The sequence below is a fragment of the Perna viridis genome, chromosome 11 (assembly GCF_037379345.1).
Source record: "Perna viridis isolate PV_CMFRI_1.1 ecotype Kerala chromosome 11, ASM3737934v1, whole genome shotgun sequence".
NCBI lineage: Eukaryota > Metazoa > Mollusca > Bivalvia > Mytilida > Mytilidae > Perna > Perna viridis.
In genome coordinates this window covers 17,780,904-17,786,656 of record NC_142455.1, presented here as the reverse complement: position 1 = coordinate 17,786,656, position 5,753 = coordinate 17,780,904, and positions in this window count along the sequence as shown.

Genomic DNA, 5,753 nt, shown 5'->3' with positions numbered 1-5,753 from the left:
GAACTTTTTTTTTTTTGCAGTCTTACTTAATGGTCACTAACTGCAAATTAATAATTAAGAAATCGATAAAATAATTCAAATCTTCTAGATAAGATTAGCATTTATTAAATCGGAATGTGTGTAGCTTTTTTGAATCATACGTGTTTGACTACCCGTGAAAATAAACCAAAATAAAGAACGCACTAATTTATGTTCAGTCATAGGCTTTCTTTATCGCCGACTTAAGAAGCTTCGACTAAATGAATAATTCCGTATCTATAAGAAGCATCTAGGTAATAAATTATAGTAAGTTCAATTAAAAAAAAAGCCTCAGTAGTTTCATGACAGCATACTACTCTGAAGTGCTGGAGGTCTTGGGTTCGATTACTTCTCCACCAAGAAGCATGCGTTAATTACAGGGATAAAATTGCGACTGGTTGACTCGAAGTACCTGCGGGTTGTGGCTTTTGTGGGCTTACATAATAAAAATCACGCTCAGCAAGTCGGATTATTACAAGCATGGTTTGTACGATTGATACATCGTTCTCGTCTTGATTTACACAAAGTATCTGTCAAAGGACTTTAGCCATAATCAACCAATCAATCGGTAAAATATATATTAAAATTCTTCACATTTTACTTGTTTGTTATTTTTCGGCCTTACCTTTTGTAATTTTTATGCAAATCACAAAACATTTTTCGCTGTATAACGAATATATCCATATGTCCATCCCCTAGCAGAATAAGATTTGTATGGAGTAGTTTTACATAGAGTGTATGAATTTTGTAACCTTTAAATAAATATTGCATCGACTAACAGTAATGCTACGGTAGATTGATTTTATCAACTGATTAATGAAACAATATATTTTTCGCCTTTCGTTTTAACCATTATAATAAATGATAAATATAATATAATAATAATATAACATATGATAAATTTAACCGTACTCGAAAATAAAAGGATAAGAAGAATAAAACACATAAAACAAAAAAAAACGGAGCAAAAATGAAATAAATCAAAATACCAACAAATACAAAAATAAAAACACAAAAAAGCAAATAGCTAATGGTTCATTATCAACGCATCCGACCTTTGCATCTGAACATGATAACTTTAATGTTGTCAACGAGTGGGTAAAACTAACGTTTTACATATATATATGTAAAAAAAAATAAACATTCTTAATTTTGGTAAGATTTGTTTGATATTGTCATTTTGGCCAGGATGATTGAAAAAAAAATATTTGAACACTACATAACAACTCAACCATGCTTTCACTTTTAGTAACGTTGAACAAATGTGTGTACTTTCTGTTTTTAATGATATAAAAGAGAAATATTTCTATATCACTATCATTTCCCATGGACTGAGGACAGTGACAGTAGTCATCACTGTTATTGTGTGTATATCTCTCAATGTCAGCTATAAGATTTTTGCTGTAAACATTTGTATGGTCAGATTCATTTAAAGCATCTAGAAATATCTCAAGGTGTCAAAAGGACAAGATTTAAGAATGTCTAGAAGTGCTGCATTTTGCATTGTTATTGTTAAAAAAATGCCATTGGACAGTAAAAGAAATAAATTGTGTAAAGATGGAAGCGATTAGGGGTCCGCTGGGTCCCAGTTCTAGTTGTTCACAGCTTACATTTTTACTTGTATTCTACAATTCTACATCTACCTTCTTCTGTGTGCTTTAATCAGGCACGTAGCTGCCGTTAGGCAAAAAAGTTTTTGCCTGCACTAAATTTTGCCATTTTTTCTTTTTTTTTTTTGAGATAAAATACATCCAGGAGAGGCATGAATGATGCTCTAAAACGCTATCTCCGCGGAGCTTCGGTGGGGGGGGGGGCTTAAACGGCCCCCAGACCCCCTGCCGTAATTTTACCTACATTTCAATTTGGCCTCAGCTACGCGCCTGTTAATAAAAACCTACTATTTAGCCTGCTCAAGAATGTCGTCCTCGATTCCGTCGATGTCACGGATCTTGTTTCCTGAAATTGCAACATAATAATTGTAACTGACTTTTATACTTATGTTTATCAAAATTTAATCCATTTTCGTAACAATAATATGTATAATTGCATCACACTAGATCCTTTTCATATTTATTTGTGTACATTGAACAAATGAAAACTATCCCAGATAATAATTCCATTTCAGTTGACCGAGATCATTTTCCTAAATACCTTAGTATGTTAGTTTCTTTTAATTAGAAAAAACAAGATGAAGCTTGTTTTCAAAAACGTTTTCTTTAACTATAGATGTTTTTATTTATTTGGTGAAAGGAAATATTTAATATTCTCCATACACATAATCGCATTTATGTTACTTCCGGGACATGACACTTTTTTCGTTGGTATGTATTGAAGACCCCTGAGGAAAGTCAAGATAAATATGATAACAGTAGAGCTTACTGATTCGAAATGCTTGCTATGAAACTATTAAACACTTTTATTAAAATATCAAACTCGCCGAAGGAATCGTAAATAGTTGTATTATCAATTTTGACCCAATATACTTACGTTTAGAAAACAAATAATGTCCAGTATCCAGTATCAATATCCAGTTTGAACCTTCATTTTGGAGCTTAAACTGTGAGGAGTTATAGTAAATTAATTGAGAACCACACTAATCTCGGAAAGCACTCGCTAACTTAAATGATAAAATACAAATCGAATCATAATTTTTATAAAGATAGGGGAAGCCAAAAAAGTTAACAGAATGGCACCCAAATGTTAGTAAAAATCAGTCGTACAATCATGACATTTTGGAGAGTGTATTAGAACAATTCAAACCGTATTTCTGGACGATTTAAACTGAATTGGAAGGTAATTGTAGTGCTACAACCAGGCTGACAAGATAAAAAGAATGGTGTGAAGTCATGTTTCTTCGCGAGCGGTTCAGGTTTCACCTGTCTCATATTATGTTGACTTTGTCGTATTGATAAAACCATATCATTCATATATTATATCACCCCCTCTGAGCTTCCTTTCATAAGGAATCATTCAACCGCAGACAAGCACTAAATAAACTAGTCGGACCAAATTTAAGTTAATACAGCATATTTGCTAAACCATCAAGGTTATGCATGAATGTTGACACTGTCAGAAATCCAAACTTTCTTGGGTCCTCCGATTGGCTTCAAACTTGATTTTCCCCTTAATGTCGTTCCTTCGTAGGAACAAAATATTCAACTTGGACAAGGATGTAAGTGATGTAAATACGTAGTTGAAGTGGTATCGAGTATATGGTAAAACAAGATCTACCATTTATTAAACATAATTTCTTATGAAATTGTATCGGATTCATTGAAACATCTTCATATATATTATATATGAATGTAAGGAACATAGCAAATAATAAAACTTTCGAACAGTGTGGTATAGAGCCGACTAATTCGGGTTTACAACTAAACGGTTTTTATTTCTCTGTCTTTTGGGTTAATATTGTGATGAACATGTCATTATGTTTTCATTCTAAAGCTTTTCATTAAACTTAACATGCGCGTTTCCACTCTTATTTTGCAATAAACAGAACACGCAACAATGTTTACATAAATATGCGGGCACAAAAAGAAAAAAATCAAGGGATTTGTGGGAAAATATTGTAGATCATGATCCTTGTGCCATATTGACTTATCAATTCTATAACGAACTCAAACATTTTGTTTCATACATGAATACACTGTATGTAATTGAAAAGAAGCTGTAATCATCAACTTTCGCCTCACATGTCACATGATTGAGTTAACATTTGGTTACAAGTGTATGCAGTAAGATGCTGCAATGCAGACTGACTTGGTAAGTCACTTCTCAAGTGCTTTTTAATTTATGGAGACCCAGGATTTTGGGCTTGTTTTCTTATGTAAAGCCCCTAGAAGAACAAAGCAGCACCTTTGAGTCAACGAAATATCCATTTATATACCATTTGGATATTTTCCAAGAACACAGAAGAATTTTCGTTCCGATTTTACAAACGCACTTGAATAAATTATCGTTAATTTGTACTTTTTCCCTCAGATCTTTTTGCGGATATTTCCCTATCTTAATTTTCTACATCAAAACATTTTGGGTGATCGGGACATCATCAACAAGGAAACAAGACGTTACACATTGAACTTAAGCACTAACAATATGAAGTCCCACAAAAAAACGGAATGACAAGGCAGAGCCGAAAATTCAATCTGCCTAAAACAATGTAAAGTGATTGCAATTAAAAGAAAAGAAACATATTTGTATCTTCATTAACCGAAGCATTTTCAAAAATCGGAACCGTATTGGGGGATTTCTCGAATTTTAAGATAAATTATTTGAATTACCTATTTATATCTATCATTGATGTTGCGAGAATGAAATACCAATAAAATATAAGTTGTATTTATGCATGTACCATCTAAAGCAATCTCAGAAACAGAGGTCCTTGTATCTCCTACGTGAACCAAACAGGGACGAAGAAGATACATACCTCTGTTTCGGAGATTGCATTTGAAGGCACTTGATGTGATACAGACAAAAATTATTCTACATTACCATAGTTATTATTCACTAACTACCATTACCATTCAGCGAATGACTGAAATGAGACATCGTAAGACAAATTTTCAGGCCACAACCCAATCGGTACATCCTTGTTGTATTTTTGAATTAAAATTTGTTAAGATTGTGTATAAAATTAGCCCTTCACAAGAGTTTAATAGGAGATAAATTCATGCTTTTCCTTAAAATACTGAATTATTATTTTCGAATAACTATAGTGTCGTATGTAATAAAAGAGCCTCGATTTTATGCACAATGAGCCACCTCCACTATTTTAGACTGAATTTTATTTAGATTTATACTAAGTGATTCACTGAAATAGACTTATATAATTTTCAATGTTTAGCGTCCTATGCTGCAGATATTTGATGAATTTTAGGACGGGAGATATTGACCTGCTTTTTCATTAAGATACTTCACAGAAGCAACAAACCACAGGTAGCATGTAACTTCACTCGGACGCATTTGATTTTACTTCCAATTCTTCAGTTGTTACATGTACTCTATCTCTAAAAACCCTCGTGCTACACGGATAGGTATGTTGACTCGGTGAGTATCGAACCACCGATCTACCGCGCTCAAAAATACCAAAATGTCAACGGAATGTAAACATGCGTTGTATACATCAGTCTTTCTTTTCGTATTGAAACCTTATTTAGAGTACTTTTTCAGTATGTTTTCAGTTACCTGTTTTGAAATTTGTTATTTCAATAGAAATGCTTAAACTAATAAGATTCATTCAATAGCGTATGAAGCAGCAGTTTTTCTAAAAATCAGACAACAGGTGATTCATGCATGTCCAAAACCCACTGAATTCACTTTTATTTCTTGTTAAGAAATAGTTTTTCATTTTGTTGCTGCGCTTTTCAAATACAATTAACGTAGATGTACATGGAATTGGCACTTTGCAAGAGTCATCGTTCTTGATTTGGTTTCATTTGGTTGATTTTAGTGAAAAATGAATGTATCACTTTTTAAAAAGATCTAAATGCAGAAATGATCATCATTATGTGAAAGTATAGCAAATATATACTGAGAAAGCATCGTTTGTTTGTTGGTGTTTTCTTTATCATGAACCACTTTACCAATGGCATTGTCTGAATTTTAAGTGAACTGACACTCAAGTAACTAGTTTGTCGTCACCAAATGAGTACTGTTAAGAAAAACAAGTTTCTTAAGAATACATTCTTAACTCAACACTATTTCAATACAGAGTCTGATCAGAGCTACACAAA